The 19,599-nt window shown below is 47.3% G+C and overlaps 1 protein-coding gene across 1 annotated transcript in view; it reads left to right on the top strand.

Moving 5' to 3' along the window:
• LOC135203623 (uncharacterized) overlaps positions 1–19,599 on the top strand; it is a 99,219-nt gene that overhangs the window by 3,700 nt on the left and 75,920 nt on the right. The window lies entirely within an intron of this gene.

Below are 19,599 nucleotides of genomic sequence, written 5' to 3'. Positions count from 1 at the left end.
TTAAATATGTCTGACTCTGGTATGGTTGTGAGACGTTGTGTGAATGAATGGTAGGCTGTAAGGTGAGGTTGCCGAAAGCTTCGGTAGACCCTCACACGGTATGCAAGAGGTGCAGGGAGTATGAATGTTCTTTTACTAATACTTGTAAGGAATGTGAGAACTTGAGTGAGAAACGAATGGAAGAATCTAACTAATTATTTTAAAAAAGTTAGAAAAGAGAAAGAGTGAGGAAGGCTTCTCATAGAAGTTTAAGTAGTTCTAGATCTGAACTAATTCCAAGCTTGGGATCTTCCCCCCCCAAGGGTAAGTATTGCTACTTCTCCTTCCATTGCAGCCCCTTCTCCTATTGCAGAACCTGTAGATCCAGCGAAAGAACTTGCAGATCTAAAAGCAGCCTTCAAGTTGATGGAAAACAAAATAAAATGGCTGCCATACAAGGTAAGGAAGGCTAGTGAATTGTCAGTGGACAGTGATATGAGTGTCCCCAGTGTAGTGGAGGGGGCATCTGGTCGGCCCTCCCGCTCAGCAACGCTCCTAGGTCTAGACCTCTTCCAAGCCTCACATGCCCAGAGGAGAAGGAATGTCGAAAGCCGAAAGGAGGTTGTGGAGAATCCCCACCGATCCAGGTGTTTTCCCTTCGGCGGTTTCTGTGACACCCCAGACTGCCAAGGACCGCTATTGTAAAAGCGTCCTACGTGAGTGTTTCTCGTCGTCGGGATCTTCATCACCGAGACGTGATTGGAGAGATTCCGATCGATCTCGGCCTCTCAAGAGGAGTTGGAGGGCCGCCGACTATTGACTCGAGCCCTGAAAAACTTCCCTGACCCTGGAGGAGTCTCCATCGGGAGTGAAGAAGGCAAGAAGAGCCATTCTTTCAACCAGAGTGAGAAGGAGGCAGGAGGTGGAGGCCATGGACTCCTCCCCTCCTCCTTTCCCCTCCTCCCGAAGAGGATAAAGAGGAGGCTACTAAGAGGTTCATGATGGCTAGTGCAGGAACAGATTTCGTCGTTTGTAGGAGTCCTGTCAAAGGAGCCTCCTAGAAGGAAAGACACTTCCCTTCCTATTAAGAGATCCTCCAGACGTATGGAGGTATCTACCTCAGGATCGATACTCCTACTCGAGGTGAGGTTTCCGGTACGAACCTGGATGAAACAATCAGACGTCTGGCACCGGCCAGGAGTGAGGGAGTCACCAGGAGGCAGGAGCCAAGAGCCAGGAGTGAGGAGTCAACCAGGAGGCAGGAGCCCAGAGCAAGAGTGTGGAGGCATCCAGGCAAGAGGCAAGAGCCAGGAGGCAAGAGCAGGAGGCAAGAGGCAGGAGGCAGGAGCCAAGAGGCAGGAGCCAAGGAGCCAAGAGGCAGGAGTCAGGAGGCAGGAGCAGGAGGCAGGAGCCCAGGAGTCCGGAGTCAGGAGGCAGGAGTCCGGAGTAGGCAGGAGTCAGGAGTCAGGAGGCAGGAGTCAGGAGGGCAAGAGTCAGAGCCAGGAGTCAAGAGTCGGGGACTCGTTCCTGGAGGTTATGACTCTTCGCCAAATAGGAGTCCTCTCCTTCAGAACATAGGAGGTCTTGGAAGGACTCTCCCTCCAAACGTGAACTTTCTCCTTCGTCTGATCGAGGTTAGACGATTTTGTTTCTGACGACGAACTCCTGCTAATGAGGGATTTCTAGTTACAAAGTCTTGGCCTCATTACTACTACAAGAGTTTTGGAGATTCTCTTAGTCCGTGCTGGTCCTCCTCCTCTCGTCGCTATTTTCGAGCTCAGCTACGGCTCTCGTCGGTGCCCTTTTTGAAAATGAAGCCTGCGATATCAATGAAGAAGGCACTCCATTCTTTAGATTCTTGGATGGACAAGAAGAAGGAGTTAGGAAAGACGGTATTCTGCATGCCTCCTTCCAGATTGCACGGGAAGAGAGGTATTTGGTATGGGACAGGAGAGACTATGGGTCTTTCTCTCACCCGCCTCTGCAAGATGCCGACTTTTCCAGTTTAGTGGAAGCCTCTAGACGTCACTCCTTAGGATCGGTCAGAGCGACGTGGAGCACTTCAGAGTTGAACCACTTTCTAAAGGGACTTTTTGTCACTTTAGAGGTGTTCAATTTTCTGGATTGGTCACTCGGAGTTCTGGCCAACAAATCTAAGGATCCGGAGTTTCTGAAGAACCCAGAAATTCTCCATAGCGTCCTGTCCTGCATGGACAAGGCAGTACAGGACGGTTCGGGTGAAGTGGCTCCCTTTTTGGTGCCTGGTCTCCTGAAAAAGAGATCAGTGTATGGTTCCCTTTTATCGAAAGGGGTTTCTCCGAGCCAGAGGACTGCCTTACTGTTCGCCCCACTCTATCTGATCATCTGTTTCCTTCTCAGTTAGTGAAGGATATATCTCGCTCACTAACTGAGAAGGCGACACAAGACCTACTTACGCAAACGTCCAAGAAAGGACGACCGGTAGTGTCGACGGTTAAGAAGGAATCTCGTCCTACTCAGCAGCCCTTTCGTGGAGGTGCAGCGGCTCGTCCCCCTGCCAGAAAGAAGAGCTCTGAAAAGAGAGGAAGGTCTTCATTTAGGCCCTTCAAGAAATCAAAATGACTTGTTGCTCCTCCAAGCACCAGTGGGCGCCAGACTCCTGAACTTTGCAGGAGTATGGGCACAAAGGGGAGCGACCTTTGGTCAGTGTCGGTCCTGAAGAAGGGATATGTAATCCCCCTTCGACGACAGCCCGCCCCTAACATCTACGCCTCGGGAACTGTCAGCGAGGGTACAGAGACCCGTTAATGCGAAAGACTCTCCTTCAAATGGTGGAGCAAATGTGGGAAAAAGAGGCCATCGAACTTGTGCAGGATCCACACTCCCCGGGATTTTACAATCGCCTTTTTCTAGTACCAAAGGCATCGGGGGGGTGGAGGCCAGTTCTGGACGTAAGCGCTCTGAATCGCTTCGTACAGAAAAAGAAGTTTCGTATGGAAACGTCCGCCTCTGTAATGTCGGCGCTTCGTCCAGGAGATTGGATGGTCTCTCTGGACTGCAAGACGCCTATTTCCACGTTCCCATTCACCATCGGTCAAAGAAATATCTTCGCTTGTGATAGGAGACAAGATCTTTCAATTCAGGGCTCTGTGCTTCGGTCGTGTATCAGCACCCACAAGTATTCACCAACCTGATGGCGAATGTAGCAAGATGGCTTCACCTAGAGGGGATAAAACATCTCCTTTACTTGGACGACTGGCTGATCAGGGCCAAGTCGAAGAGTCAGTGCTTGGAGGACTTGGAAGTAACAGGAACATGATAGATTCGCTAGGGTTGCTCGTCAACCTCGAGAAGTCACAACTGATCCCCAGCCAGAACTTGGTCTATCTGGGGATTCAGATGGATTCTCGGGGTTTCGGGTATATTCCGCGCGAGAAAGAATCGCTCGAGGTTTGCGAGAATCTCGAGCTTCTTAGAGAGAAAGAACAGCTCAGCGAGGGATTACCTGAGCCTTTTAGGGACCCTGTCCTCATTGGAAAAGTTCTTCTCGCTAGGGAGACTTCACCTTCGCCCTCTTCAGTTTTTCCTCAAAGAGGTGTGGAGTTGGAAGACGGGTCAACTCTCGGACATCTTCCAACTTCCACAAGAAGTAAAAGATCATCTGAGGTGGTGGATCCTCAGCTTCAAAAGAACGAAGGCTTATCGCTTGCTCTGCAGAACCCAGACCAAGTGTTGTTACCGACGCTTCGGAGTCGGGAGGGGTGGGGAGCGACGCTGGGAGCAAGGGAGGTGTCAGGCACCTGGACAAAGGAACAGGTGTCCTGGCACACAATGCAAGGGCAGCAACTTGTGGCCATACACCTAGCCTTAAAGTTCTTTGAAGAGATAGTCAGAGACGGGGTGATACAGATAAACTCAGACAACACCACGGCTCTGGCTTACATACGCAAGCAAGGAGGCACGCACTCTTTCTCCCTCTATCAGTTGACAAGACACCTGTTAACCTGGACGGAAGAAGAGGCATAACTCTCCTCACAAGGTTTGTTCAAGGGATCAAGAATGTGAGAGCGGACAGACTGAGCAGCAGGAGGAAACCAGGTCCTTCCCACAGAATGGACTCTTCACGAAGGAAAGTGTGTCGAAGTCTTTGGTCCCTGTGGGGGAGACCTCACATAGACCTGTTTGCGACGTTCCTCTCCAAAAGAATAGAGACCTTTTGCTCTCTAGTAGAAGATCGAGAGCCTTCGCAATAGACGCGTTTTCTCATGGATTGGTCGGGTGTGGACGCTTACGCCTTTCCCCCGTTCAAAATCCTGGGGAAGTGCTCAGGAAGTTCGTAGCTTCGAAAGAGCACGAAGTTGATACTCTAGCCCCATTTTGGCCAGCCCAGGAATGGTTCACGGAGGTACTGGAGTGGATAGTGGACTTCCCCAGATCGCTTCCAAACAGACACGATCTACTCAGACAACCCCACTTCGAGAGGTTTCATCACAACCTCCCAGGTCTCGCTCTGACTGCCTTTCGACTATCGAAAGACTTGTCAGAGCGAGAGGCTTTTCTCGCGAGGCTGCGGGCTCTATCGCTAGAGCCCGCAGAGCTTCGACGAGAAGAGTATACCAGTCGAAGTGGGAAGTCTTTAGGAGGTGGTGTAAGGGTCAGAAGCTGTCCTCCTTCCAGTACCTCTATAGTGAATATTGCCGATTTCCTCCTCTTTCTGAGAAAGGTAAATACACCTATCTGTCTCGACAATAAAAGGATACCGAAGCATGCTGTCTTCAGTTTTCAGGAATCGAGGCCTGGACATTGCTAACGACAAAGATCTACACGATCTAATTAGATCTTTTGAGACTTCGAAAGCAGCTACTCCTAGAACACCTAGTTGGAATCTAGACGTGGTCCTGAAATGTTTCCTTTCATCGGACAAATTCGACTTTACATCTGGCGTCCTTTCCGCGACGTCACTAGGAAATGCTTGTTCCTGGTGGCTCTCGCTACAGCCAAGAGGACGAGCGAATTACACGCTCTGGATTCCACGGTGGGGTTCAAAAGGAGATGCTGCCATCTGTTCTTTCCAGACAATGTTTCTGGCAAAGAACGAAAACCCCATCAAAACCTTGGCCCAGAAGTTTTGAGGTAAAAGGCCTATCTAACCTGGTAGGCAGAGATATAGAGAGATCTCTTGTCCAGTGAGAGCTCTTAAATACTATTTAGAGAGGAAGAGACAGATGGGAGCTTGTCAACAAGGTCTTTGGTGTGCAGTGAAGAACCCCAAACGACTCATGTCCAAGAACGCCTTGGCTTTCTTTGTGAGAAGCGTTATTACGGACGCTCACAAGAACTGCTCGGAGGAATCCTTCGGTCTTCTAAAGGTCAAAGACGCATGAAGTAAGAGCAGTAGCAACGTCTTTGGCGTTCCAAAAGAATATGTCTCTGAAGAATATCATTGAGACTACATATTGGAGGTGCAATTCAGGTGTGTTTGCATCTCATTATCTGAAGGACGTGAGAGTGACCTATGAGAAGTGCTTCTCGCTAGGTCCTTTTGTATCAGCAGATACAATACTGGGTCTGTGAGCAAAGATGATCCTTAATTTTGTGTTTTTATCGTACATAAACCCTCTTGTCAGATATGTGCTTGGTTTTTCTAGTAGCAAGCTCACTACTGTCGCACGGGAGCAGAGTGTCATTGCTGGTAGGGGATCAAGGGTATGTATGACTAGTAGGGGAGTACAAAATTTTTTTTGTATATTTTGTAATGAAAGGTTTTTTAATTAATGTTTCGAGTTTTTTGGTTGTTTTGTGAGGAGTTCGGGGATAACTCCTTACAATCTTAGAACTAAAACATGGATGTTAGGATCAGGTGATCGGGATCGGTTTTGTGCTCCTTGAACAAGGTGTATTGTCATGTTAGTGGAATAGCACCCAATGACAAAGGCCTTTAGGCTCTGCCGAGTAAGTGGATAAGACCCCATTGGCAGACCCACAAGAACTCTTAGCCATAGATCATTATCTCGCTGAGGCTCTTGAGGCTAAGCAGACTCCAAGGCAGTAGCCGCGAAGTCTTCAGCCTAATAAGGTAGGAACCAAGGTTTATAAATACCTACAACATATGTTGTTTACCTGTCTATTTCAGTAGTTAGCTGTCTCTTACCCACCACCAATGGGTGCTAAATCAGCTAAGTATATATCTGGCAGGGAAGTTGAATGTATAAAAATGATATTGTCATGTTACAATAAAGTTTTATACATACTTACCTGACAGTATAATACGATTAATAGCCCACCCAGCCTCCCCGCAGGAGACAGGTGGAAGAGAAGAATTCTGATTAGAAAACGGGGATGGTTCCTAGTCCTGCCACCCAGGGCAGGGCGGTAGATCACCTGACCTACCTGTAGCGTGTGCCGCGAAATTTGAAATTCTGTCGGAGCCTCGACGGAGTCTATAGCTAAGTATATATCTGTCAGGTAAGTATGTATAAAACTTTATTGTAACATGACAATATCATTTTTGTTGTAACTGTGAAAGAATTTCTGAAAAGATGTGGGAGATAAAGGAAACAAGACTTAGTTGTCTCGTACCTATGGATCTTGGCACACTTTTGCAAATGCTATCAGTTGACTGCTGTTCTCATTGAATTGTCTGGGGTTCTGCTGAGAGAAATTGAAGTTAAGTATATCTTAGTTTAAACAGACCACTGAGCTGATTAACAGCTCTCCTATGGCTGGCCCAAAGGATTAGATATTTTTATGTGGCTAGGAACCAATTGGTTACTTAGCAGCAGGGCCTACGGCTTATTGTGGGATCCAAACCACATTATATCGCGAAATGAATTTCTAATCACCAGAAAAAAATTCCTCTTGATTCCACACTGGCACCAGGCATGAGCAAACTCGTGCTACCAGACTGGTAGTTGAGTACCAACCCACTCGTCCAGTGTGGAACTGAGAGAAATTGAAGGAGTTTTAATTAAATAGTTTCGCATAAGTGACTTACCAAACAATTACACTAGCTGTACGCTTTCTACCTGGCAGTCGAAAATTCAAATTCCTGGCGGCGGTAGCAGCACTGCCATTGTCTGTGTAGGTGATACAGATCCCGCCCACTTTTGGGAATACCTGGTACTGCTGAGCTTAAGACTTCAATTCGTTTTCTGCCGGCCACGGTGTAACACCGGTGGTTTGTTGTGCAGTCGACTTTCGTCACCATTGTGGATTTTTTCTTTTTGGTGATGTACAATTTCTTGGTATGCTTTTTTTGCTTCATCAGTTAGCTGCCTAGTTATTAAAAAGTACAAAGATTTCTGATGCTAGTTCTTCTTCAGTTAGGTTTTGCAGCAGTGGCTGCAAATGTAGATTAGCTAAACTATGTTACGATCCGCATTCCAAAATGTGTTAATGTAGGGGTCAGTGCTGTAGCAAAGAATTAACTTGTGATGAGTGCTGTAGTTTAGATGAACAAGGTTGGAAGACTTTTCAAGCCCATTTGGATAAAATGGACAAAGATAGGAGAAGGAAACAGCGTTTAGAGCGTGTAGTAAAACTAAAGTAGAGACAACTTCCGTGCCTTTAGAGGCGAGCAAACCGTCACTATCTTTCCACTTTCATCTAATATTTCACTTTTTGATAGTCTTCCAACATCAGTACCAATTACTCCAGACCAGGTATCCCATGTTTCCGATCCCAACACCATTTCCATGTTAGAGGTGCATTCGTAAAGAGTCAAGCGATAAGGCCAGTGTTAGGCCAAGTGTCGGTGTCGTGTCCGAGGAGGCGGCTGTCTGTTCCCCTTGTTCTCCTAGATGAAGGTCACTGTCATACTCCCCAGCTCCCGGGAGAAGACATACCGGAAGTCGAAGGGAGACTGGGGGAGTTTGCCCACGGTCAGTCGCCGACTCCGTCGACGTAGTCGACTCGCGAGTGCCCAGAAAACGCCACTGGAGAGGCGTAGATATCAGTGACGCGCAGTTGTCGTCTGACTCGGAAGTGCAGTTGCCTGTGTCGAGGCAAAAAGTGTGGAGTGATTTAGTGTCGCGTCCTTTGAAGAGACATGCCCAGCGTACGAGAGGGACGTCGCCGCCTGTTAAGAGTGCTCGCACGCTTGCGAGTCTGACTCGCCTCGTTGTGTATCTGTAGGAGTTTTGACTCATTCACCTCATTCGTCTGGAGCTGTTTCCACTCGTTCACCTCTTTCGCCTTGAGCTGCTTCGACTCATACGCTCACGTGCGTTACAGCGCTTGCTATCTTGGGAGTCTGACTCACCTCGTTGTGTATCAGTAGGAGTTCTGACTCGTTCGCCTCATTCGTCTCGAGCTGTTTCGACTCGTTCACCTCGAGCTGCTTCGACTCATACGCTCACGTGCGTTACAGCGCTCGCGCGCTTGCGAGTCTGACTCGCCTCGTGTATCGGTAGGAGTTTCGACTCATTCGCCTCATTCGGCTCGAACTGCTTTGACCTTTTTCGCCTCATACGTCTTGTGTGGTTTTGACTCCCAGTCGTTCGTTTTCGAAGAAGAACCGTACGATAGCCACGACTCCGGTCCAGATTTTCGGGGAGGATTGTTAGTCCTCTTCGGATAGCGTATCTTCGGACGGAGTCAGACGTTCAGGTGCGTTACGTTCGCACACTTGTGAGACTGACTCGCATCATTGGATTCGTTGTGTGCAGTGGTACCATTTTTTCTACATAAAGGCAAATGAAGAATTTCATTATTCAGTGCCATAGCCTGTGGTCGGAAAATCCACGAGGAGTTGGCAGATGTCACCAGAAAGCCACACTTATAGACAAAATTCCTCAAAATGGCAACCCTGGTTGTGTGTCGATAGGAATTTCGACTCGTTTGCCTCATTCGTTCCGACCTGTTTCGACTCGTCCGCCTCATTCACCTCGATCTGCTTCGACTTATTCGCCTCGAGCCGCTTCGACTCGTACGCCTCATATGTCTCGAGCTGCTTCAACTCGTTCGCCTCATACGTCTTGTGTTGTTTCGACTCCCAGTCGTTCGTTTTCAAAGAAGAGCCGTACGACAGCCACGACTTCGTCTTCGCCTAAGGATGATGCGAAGGCCAAACCCTTGCTAGAGGATTCTGCTTTGGGTTCCTTTAAACATCAACTTCAAGAATTTATGGTCTTTTTGAAGAAGACAACGAACCAGACGGAAGAAGAAGACCGGGTATCGGCCGTCCTGTCGGAAGTGGAACTCAAGACCAAGATTCGAAGCCCTCTTCTGCCTATTCTAGTCTGTTAAGGTTCCTGTTGCAGACGTATATGGACTTTGTTTTTTGAATCAGCTTCACCTTATTCCCCTCCGTCGATGTTTGTGAAGGATTGGAGATCAACGCCTTCGGGATTACCGAACCAGTCCTTGAAGAAAGCACTGAAAGAAGAGAAGAGTGGCTTGCTAAGAAGAGGGAGTCAGGCAAGGCTTTGTTCGCCTTCCCTCAGTCGAAGTTGCAAATAAAAACTACAGGTTTTATGCGACAGGAGAAGGTCCTTCTTTGGGAGTTTTCTGCCTCCTCCTAAGGAGACTTCTTTGGCCTTGTGGACTCTCACTTACTCTGCCCACTGTGGCTAAGGCGACTAGGAATAGTGTCTTCCTAGCCAAGTCTCATAGTTGACAAACTCAATGGTTCAATTGGGGACTGTTGAGCCACCCTAAACTACATCCAATTCCATTCCACTTCTTCATGCTTGGAATCTTGGAGGAACTAAAGACGAATGTCGAGGCCTCTATGCTTGGAAACTGATGTAACTTCTTGGTGTCCCTCAGAAATAACAAAATTCCTTTGGTGTCCCTCAGAAATAACAAAATTCCTCAATTTCTGTTATAGATGTTTCAGAAGAGATGCTAGGCCATCTGCACCATGACCTAAAACTTTCCACTGGGACTGGTAGAGCTCGGCAGAAGAGTTTCTTCTGCAGCTAGCAATAGCTTCTGACGCCCTTCGCGGAAACCCTTTTGCTCGGACCAGGTTCCTGACAGTCTGAATCCTGTCAGGACCAGAGCGGACAACCTTTGTGGTATCAGTTGTAATGGGGTTATCTGAGAAGCGATGGGTTTTGTGGAAGTAATCTGGTAAATCCACCAGCAGATTGAGAAGGTCCGGGAACTGCTCTTTTTCCTGGGCCAGAATGGCGCTACTAGGGTTATTGTCACATTCTGGTGCGATTGAAGCTTGTTTAAGATCTCTCTTATCATTCCGAAGGGAGGAAAAGCGCAATCATCCAGTCCTGCCCAATCTAGCAGCATTGCATCAGTTCTCCACGCTAGTGGTTCTGGAATAGGAGAACAGGAGTGGAAAGGCGATTGTTTCTCGATTTGGCGAACAGGTCTACTGATGGTCTTCCCCAAAGCTTCTAGAGGTCCTGATACACACACTTGTTCAGAGTCTTTTCTGTTGGTAACACCTGATTTACCCGACTCGGTTCGTCTGCAATCACGTTCATTCTCCCTTATGCAATCTTGGAAGAAGAGTGATCCTCTTCTCGTTTGTCCAGGTGAGGAGATCTTCAGCTATCTTGCTGAGAAAGAACCAGTGGGTCCCTCCCTGCTTCCACACATACGACTATGCTGTGGTGTTGGCCGAGTAGTCTGCTATTTTTATACATTCAACTTCCCTGCCAGATATATACTTAGCTATAGACTCCGTCGTCCCCGACAGAAATTCAAATTTCGCGGCACACGCTACAGGTAGGTCAGGTGATCTACCGCCCTGCCCTGGGTGGCAGGACTAGGAACCATTCCCATTTTCTAATCAGATTTCCTCTGTCGCCCGGACCATCAACATTGTTGTTTGTTCCTCTTGACTGGATTTTCTTTTTTCATCAACAATTGATCTTCTTGACCGACTTTTGGTGACGTATCTGGATTGTTGGATTGGCATACGCTTTTGTGGACTGTTTTTGTGAACTTGCTTTGGAATTTCTTAGAATGTCTTACGCCGGAATGGTGATGAGATATTGTGTGAATGTAGGCTGTAAGGTGAGGTTGCCGAAAGCTTCGGTTGATCCTCACACTGTTTGTAAAGGTTGCAGAGAGTATGAATGTTCTTTTACTAACACATGTAAGGAATGCGAGAATTTGAGTGAGAAAGAGTGGAAGAATCTAACTACTTATATGAAAAAGTTAGAAAGAGAGAGAATGAGGAAAGCTTCCTCTAGAAGTATGAGTGGTTCTAGATCTAATGAGCTAGTTCCTAGTTTGGGAACTTCTTCCCCTCTTGTAAGAATTGCCACTTCTCCTTCCTTTTCAGCCTCTTCACCCATTGCAGATCCTGCAGATTTGGCAAAGGAACTTGCGGATCTAAAAGCCGCTTTCAAAATCATGGAAAACAAAATGGCTGCTTTGTAAGGTAAGGCTAGTGATTATACAGTGGACAGTAATATGAGTGTCCCCAGTGTAGTGGAGGGGGCGTCTGGTCGGCTCCACAACGCTCTCAGGTCTAGACCTCTTCCAAGCTCCCAAGCTCAGAGGAGAAGGAATGTCAAAAACCGTAAGGAGGCTGTGGAGATTCCCCACCGATCAGGTGTCCCTTCGGCAGGCTCTGTGACACCCCAGACTGCCAGGGATCGCTATTGTAAAAGCGTCCTGCGTGAGTGTTTTTCATCTTCTGAATCTTCGTCTCCTAGACGCGGTTGGAGGGATTCTGATCGCTCGCGACCATTGAAGAGGAGTTGGAAAGCACCGGCTCTGGACTCGAGCCCGGAACGCTTCCCAGAGGAGTCTCCTTCGGATGTTAAGAGGGCAAAGAGAGCCCTATTGTCACCCGTAGTTGGCGTGGAACCTCTAGACACCTCTACTCCTCCTTCGCCTCCTCCCGAAGAGGAGAAGGAGGAGGCTACTAAGAGAATCCTCCTCTCCATGCAAGAACAAATATCTTCGTTAGTGGGAGTGCTCTCAAAGGAACCTCCTCAAAAGAAAGATACTTCTCTTCCCATCAAGAGGTCCTCTCGACGTATGGAGGTCCCTGCATACAGGCGCGAAGCTCCTTCCAGGAGTGAGGCTCCAAGCAGGAGCGAGGAGCCAACCAAACGCAAGGCGCCAGATAGGAGTGAGGAGTCATTCAGGTGCGTGGCGCCAGCCAGGAGTGAAGAATTGATCAGACGGGAGTCGACTAGACGCGTGACTCCGGTCAGGAGTGAGGAGCCAACCAGGAGTGCGACTCCAACCAGGTGCGAGGAGCCAAACAGGCGTGTGGCGCCAACCACGAGTGAGGAGTCCCCAGGAGGCAGGGAGCCCAGAGCAGGAGTGAGGAGCCAGGTGAGGGTCCTCCCAGGAGGCAGGAGTCAGGAGGCAGGAGTGGAGGAGAGCAGGAGGCAGGAGTCAAAGAGTCGGAAGCCAACCAACCCGAGGCAAGGTTCGACGAGACTAGTATCCGAGAGAGTTTTTGGTGACTCTTCCCCAGACAGAAGCACCTCCCCTTCGGATCGAAGGAGGTCTTGGAAAGACTCATCCTCTAAACGGGATCGTTCTCCCTCTTCCGATCGTGTATTAGAAGAGGTGTCAGAACAGACGAGTCCCCACTACAAATGAGGGACTGTCTAACTACAAAACGTTAGCCTCCTTATTGCTTCAAGAGTATGGAGACTCTCTTAGCCCGGCTGCTCCCCCTCCTCCATGTTCGCTCTTCTCGAGTACTACGACCGTAAAGTCCTCTGCTTTTCTTAAAATGAAACCAGCGATTTCTATGAAGAAAGCCCTCCAGTCTCTAGATTCATGGATGGGCAAGAAGAAAGAGTTGGGCAAAACAGTGTTTTGCATGCCTCCTTCCAAACTCCTTGGAAGGAGAGGCATTTGGTACGGGACAGGAGAAGCCATGGGACTTTCTCTCCCTGCATCAGCAGATGCAGACTTCTCAAATCTGGTTGATGCTTCCAGACGACACTCATTAGGATCGGCCAGATCGACATGGAGCGTTTCGGAGTTGAACCACCTTCTTAAGGGACTCTTCATCGTTTTAGAGGTGTTCAATTTCCTAGACTGGTCTCTCAGAGTACTTGCTAAGAAGTCTTAGGACACGGAATTTCTTAACAACCCAGAAGTTCTACATAGCGTCCTGGCATGTATGGATAAGGCAGTCCAAGACGGCTCGGGGGAGGTTTCCTCCCTTTTTGGAGCAGGCTTGCTAAAAAAGATCAGTGTATGCTTCTCTCTTGTCTAAAACTGTTTCTCCGAGTCAGAGAACCGCTTTACTGTTCGCCCCTTTGTCCGATCATCTGTTCCCTTCTCAGCTGGTGAAAGATATTTCACGCTTACTAACTGAGAAGGCGACACAAGACCTCCTTGTGCAGACATCGAAGAAGAATCGTCCTATAATGTCAACTCTTAAGAAGGACCCTCGTCCTCCTCAGCAGCCCTTTCGTGGAGGTGCAGCGGCTCGTCCCCCCTCCAGAAAGAAGAGCTCAGATAAAAGAGGAAGGTCTTCCTTCCGGCCCTTCAAGAAGGGAAAATGACTCTCAGATCCTCCGAACACCAGTAGGCGCCAGACTCCTGAACTACGCAGGAGCCTGGGCGCTGAGAGGAGCCAACTCCTGGTCGGTGTCGGTTCTAAGGAAGGGATACATCATCCCCTTCAAAGACAGTCCTCCCCTAACCTCTACTCCTCGGGAACTGTCCGCAAGATACAGAGATCCTATAATGAGAGATACGCTCCTTCGAATGGTGGAGCAAATGTGGGAAAAGGAGGCCATCGAACTGGTCCAGGATCCAATCTCCCCGGGATTTTACAATCGCCTTTTCCTAGTGACAAAGGCTTCGGGGGGGTGGAGACCGGTGCTGGACGTAAGCGCATTGAACCGATTTGTAGAAAAGAAGAAGTTCCGAATGGAAACGTCCTCCTCGGTGATGTCAGCCCTACGTCCAGGAGATTGGATGGTCTCCCTGGACTTACAAGACGCGTATTTCCATGTCCCCATTCACCACTCGTTGAAAAAATATCTTCGGTTCTTGATAGGGGGCAAGATTTTTCAATTCAGGGCTCTGTGTTTCAGCCTGTCTACAGCTCCTAAGGTTTTCACCAACCTGATGGCGAATGTAGCGAAATTGCTTCAACTAGAGGGAATCAACATCTCCCTCTATTTAGACGACTGGTTAATCAGGGCCAAGTCAGAGAGCCAGTGTTTGGAGGACCTGATGATAACACAAAATCTGATACAGTCTCTGGGATTACTCGTAAACCTCAAGAAGTCACAACTGATCCCCAGCCAGAACCTGGTTTATCTGGGGATTCAGATTGTTTCTCGGGGTTTTCGGGTGTTTCCTTCGCAAGAGAGAGTCACTCGAGGCTTGTCAAAGATCTCGAACTTCTTAGAGAGAGAACACAGTTCAGTGAGGGAATATTTGAGCCTGTTAGGGACTCTGTCCTCGCTAGAGAAGTTCTTCACTCTAGGGAGGCTTCACATTCGCCCTCTACCGTTTTTCCTGAGAAAGGTATGGAGTTGGAAGACGGGGCAACTCTCAGACTCTTTTCCGATCCCCCAGGAGATGAAGAATCACTTGAAGTGGTGGTTCATTCTTCTCAAAAAGAACGAAGGCTTGTCTCTTGCCCTGCGGAACCCCAACCAAGTGTTATTTTCCGACGCTTCGGAGTCGGGATGGGGAGCAACGCTAGGAACAAGGGAGGTGTCAGGCACCTGGACAAAGGAACAGGTGTCTTGGCATATCAATTGCAAGGAACTAGTAGCCATACACCTGGCCTTAAGGTTCTTCGAGGAGGTAGTCAGAGGCGGGGTGGTTCAGATAAACTCGGACAACACCACGGCTCTGGCTTACATCCGCAAACAAGGAGGGACTCATTCGTTCTCCCTCTACCAGCTAACAAGAGATCTGTTAATCTGGACAGAGGAAAGAGGTATAACTCTCCTCACCAGATTTGTGCAGGGGAAATGAAACGTGAGAGCAGACAGACTAAGCAGGAGAAATCAGGTCCTTCCCACAGAGTGGACTCTACACGCAGAAGTGTGTCAAAGTCTGTGGTCCCTGTGGGGGAGGCCTCACATAGACCTGTTTGCTACGTTCCTCTCCAAAAGGATAGAGATATTTTGCTCGTTAGTGGAAGATCCAAGAGCCTTTTGCAATCGACGCTTTTCTCCTAGATTGGTCGGGCCTAGATGCCTACGCCTTTCCCCCATTCAAGATTCTGGGGGAAGTGCTCAGGAAATTTGTGGCTTCGAAGGGGACGAGGTTGACCCTCATAGCCCCATTTGTTCATGACACTTACCTGTCAGATATATATATAGCTGTATTCTCCGAAGCCCGACAGATTTCAAAACTCCCGGCACACGCAAAGTGGTCGGCCAAGGAGGTGGTTATTAACCCTCATTCCCCGTGATGCTAGGGAGGCGGGTGTCAGGAACCATTCCCATCTTCTATTCAGATTTTCTTCTGTCGCCGGTAATGTAAACACCTGTTTTCATTACCTCCGTCTAGGATTTTGGAACTTCATTGCCGCTTAAGTATCTTGGTTGTTTTCTTTTTGGTTTATTAACTTGGATTTGCGGCTAGGAATACGCTATCATAAATTGATTTAATTTAGAATCTTGACATAAGAAGTCTGATTCTAGTAAGACTAGTTTCAGACTTTGTTGTCTGCAAGGGGTTAGGTGAGAATAACGAAACTTTCGATATATTCTCACTTAATATGCACGACGTGTCATCAGTGTAATTAGTGTAATAATTGACTGATTCCGAAAGAAGATGTATGGTTCGTATGTACGCAAATTAGAGAGTAATAGAATCAGGAGGTTTTCCTCCAAGATCAGTAAACAGAGTAAACTTTATTTTGCCTCTGTGAGAGGTAATGCCCTTTCTGTTATGGTGGATTACATCAGTAATTGGAATCTAAAGTGCTCGCTCTCCAATCAGTGTTGTGAGTGTAGTGATGTTGATTTAGTGCCCCTAGTGTTGTGGAGGGGGCGTCAGATCGGCCTTATAACGCCTCTAGGTCTAGACCTCTGTCGGACTCCCAGGACCACAGGGAGAGGGCATGTCGAAAGCCGAAGGAGGGTTACGAGGAACCCCCACCGATCTGGCGTCCCTTCGGCAGGACCTGAAGACGCTTCTCAGGCTGCCAAAGATCGTGCATGTGCACGAATCCTGAAGGATTGCTTCTCGTCCTCCAAGGCGTCCTCCCCGTACAGGGGTTGGAGCTCTCGGAAGGACTCGCGCCCTTTAAATAGAAGCTTATTGAGGAGGACGCTTCACATCCTCTCTCTCTATTGTCATGCGATTGTAATCGCTGCCTTAACAATTTGACGACTTTCCAACGCATGGGAGAAAGAAGAAGGAAATAGGAAGAACACTGTTAAGCGCCCAGATCGCCTTATCATTGTTACTGTGAAAAGGAAGAAGGCGTACCCTACCCTCGTCTTCTCACAGGATCAGCCCTTCTCGGTTGGCCTCGTTTTTCGCCAAAATGATGGGCAAACAAAGCACATTTACTGAAGGAAGGATTTGAGGCTGTCTGTGTGTCAAGTCAGACAGTCTTCTTCTCCTTTTCCTTGCTCGTCGCTTTCTACATCCTCGCACCCAAGAACACACACGCGTCCTTTTGAGTGCGTTTCTGGAAGTGTCGATGAGCGTGACAGAGACGCAAGATGTCGCACAGGCGGCCGCCGTCTTTGTCAGGAGTTGCGAACGTCCATAATACTCGTCCGGACGACGATCACCGTACATCGGCTTATGACTAGCACGCTTCATGACGGCGGCGTCTTCCCCTTGAGACAGGACGCTTTTCGGGACGCCTCCGTATTTGATAAGCAACAGTCATGTCGAAGTTTTTACCAAGACGTTCAGGAGAAACCTTGGTTTCTTAATAAGAATCTTATCGACGTTTGGGTATGATGGCGGATAGGAAATATCTACTTCCTTCCGTAAACCCTAGAGATGAACAGGAATTCTGTCTCTTCCGCGATTTATGAGGAAATTACAAAGATTTAAAGAGTTCCTGGATTAACTTCCTTCCTTAAGGCGATATATATACTCTTTCCATCGTTCTATTAACGAAAAGAACGAAGATAGTAAAAGTTTTTTCCTTCTCTAATATGCCTCGGCAGGGAAAGAAGGTAGTAGAGTATCTGCTGTATGATAGTACGATACGGTCAAATCATAAGCACATACCGTAGTTACTTCTTTGCTGTGCAACTCTATTACCAGTATCCTTACAGGACTTTCCTAGGAAGGACTACGCTTAAAGGGATTGTTATGACAATACCTAATTAGCTTCTAGATTTATCGAAGTCTTGTTTCGCTTAAATATACATTAATAAGAACTTCCTGAAGTTCGATAATAATTTTATAAGATTCCTTTATTGAATGGAGTAGCTGGCAACTCTGGAAGAGTAAGGCCAGACAGCTAACGGAGGCTGCTATCGCTTAGACCAACGCAGTAACCATCTATTTCTCAGTCATGAGAGGTCGGTCCTGCGGGATGGAATGACTAACCGTATCTCTCCCCTACAATCGCGGTCTTAGCCTCGGATTGAGGGGATAGTTAAGCAAACATAAATAAAATATTGTCTGCCTTTTGCTAAGAAGCTTTCAATAAGAAAGATATTACAGCCTTTCAATGCTGATTACCGTAGGTAACATTATTAAAGGAATCTAACGCAGCAGAACGCTAAATATTATATAATGCTCTCATGCTTACGAAAGCATGGCTTATTAGAGTACATGCTTAGTGAGAAGATAAATGTAGTAGAGAATTCACTTTAAGTCTACGGTATGGTCAAGTCTTATGGCCTTTCATGCATCAGGGCGCTCGACAAGATCCTCTCTGAGATGCCGTTCAGAACCCTTGGTGTTCTATGCACCAATACGCTCGGTAAGACTCTCGCGAGGACGTCTCTTGAAGACGCTCAATGTCCTACGCATTGAGACGTGAGGAAGCTTTTGCAGATGCTCGACGTCCTACACGAAGAGACGCTCATCAGGACGCTCTGGAAGACGCTCGACGTCATAAACATTGATAAGCTTTTTGGAAGACGCTCGATGTCTTACACATCTGGACGCTCGCCAGGACGCTTTTGAAGACGTTCGGCATCCTACACGTCATGTCGCTCAGCAGAGCACTTACCAGGACGTTCTTCAGAACGTTAGGCGTCCTACGCATCAAGACGTTCGCCAGGATTCCTGCAAGAATGGTCTTCAAGAGGGCGTCTTCGAAGAAGAGGAAGGAGTTTGGTCTCGTCAAGATGTCTACTTTGCTCTCTACGAAGGGAGCGTTCAATAGAATCCATGACTTGATGAATTCCAGAAAAACTGTAAGCAGATTTCGGTGTCATAAAACGCCTCGTCTGCTTTCGGGACTGCGCTGCCGAAGGGGAACATTAAGGTCCTGCCTGTCGTAAGCCCAGTCTCTGATTAGGAATCCTGCCCCTTCCTCGATTTCTGCGGGAATCGGGAAAACTATATGCTCGAATTCCTGGATTACTTTGTCATGTAAATGGGTTAGTTCTCATTGACAAAGATCTTAATAACATTTTATCGCTTAAGCGGATAAGCTCTCATTAACAAAATTCGAAAGAGCTCTCATTCATTAGTCAGAGGCTCATCCAGGAAAAAGACTTGTAGACTACGTCCATGAAGTCTTATGTCCAATATCATAAGAAGCTTGAACTGTCCTTTTCGATCCTCGGTTCTCACTTGATCTCCATTCGAATAATGTTAATTCGTTCTCTTGGCAAAGAGACGAGACAGTCGATTTCCATCCTCTCTCTCTTCCTCGTCGAGGAAAGAATGTAGTAGAGAATTAGATGTTCAAGTGACTACAATACTTACGTATTTTATCTTTGCGTCATATTACTAATGTAGGGTTCAAGTCATATACGCATATTATGGTTACCTCTACAGATGGCAACCGAAAAGACGGTTATTGTAAGTGTAGGCGGTCCCCGGGTTACGACGGTTCCGGCTTACGACGTTCCGAGGTTACGACGCTGACGCTTCCGACGCTCCGAGTTAACGACGCTTTTAAAAAACTCATACTATGATAAAACTCCTTTATAGTTTAGCACAGTATATTAATAAAAATAAGTTTCTGGTTAGATTACAACAAAAATTTTGAGGTTATGATGATTTTCGACACTTTTTATGTCGTATTTTTCTATGTTTTTTAGTGACGCCTCATATGCGGAACTAGTTTCCGAGGCGATGAATAACATACTAGCTTGCGGTGCGCAAAGTTTACATATAACAGTCCAAAAGCACAAATAATGAAAAAAATCATTGCTTGTTTCCAGTAATAATAACAAAACGAAGTTTCTGGTTAGATTACAATGAGAGAGAGAGAGAGAGAGAGAGAGAGAGAGAGAGAGAGAGAGAGAGAGAGCGACGTCTTCCGACGCTCCGAGTAAGGACAGAGAAGTGTTCGTTTCGTTTAAACGGCCTCTGACTCATGCCAGTAAATGTTTTGTTGATACTAATAATATAAGCCTATTTAAAGATACGTTTACTTTAATTAGTCTATATGATACGTAAATAGTAATCAACTGTTCTTGTAGCCCTCAAGATTTGGCAAAATCGAAGTATCCAAAGAGAGACATTATCCAGTACACTGGAACCTTGACATACGAATTTTAATTTGTTCCGTTACCACATCGTCGTATATCAAAACAGTTGTATCTCAAAGCATTTTTTCCCACCCAT

Source organism: Macrobrachium nipponense, chromosome 36 (assembly GCF_015104395.2).
Source record: "Macrobrachium nipponense isolate FS-2020 chromosome 36, ASM1510439v2, whole genome shotgun sequence".
Lineage (NCBI taxonomy): Eukaryota > Metazoa > Arthropoda > Malacostraca > Decapoda > Palaemonidae > Macrobrachium > Macrobrachium nipponense.
Note: the sequence above shows the minus strand (reverse complement) of the source record. Positions and strands in the feature narration are given on the sequence as shown.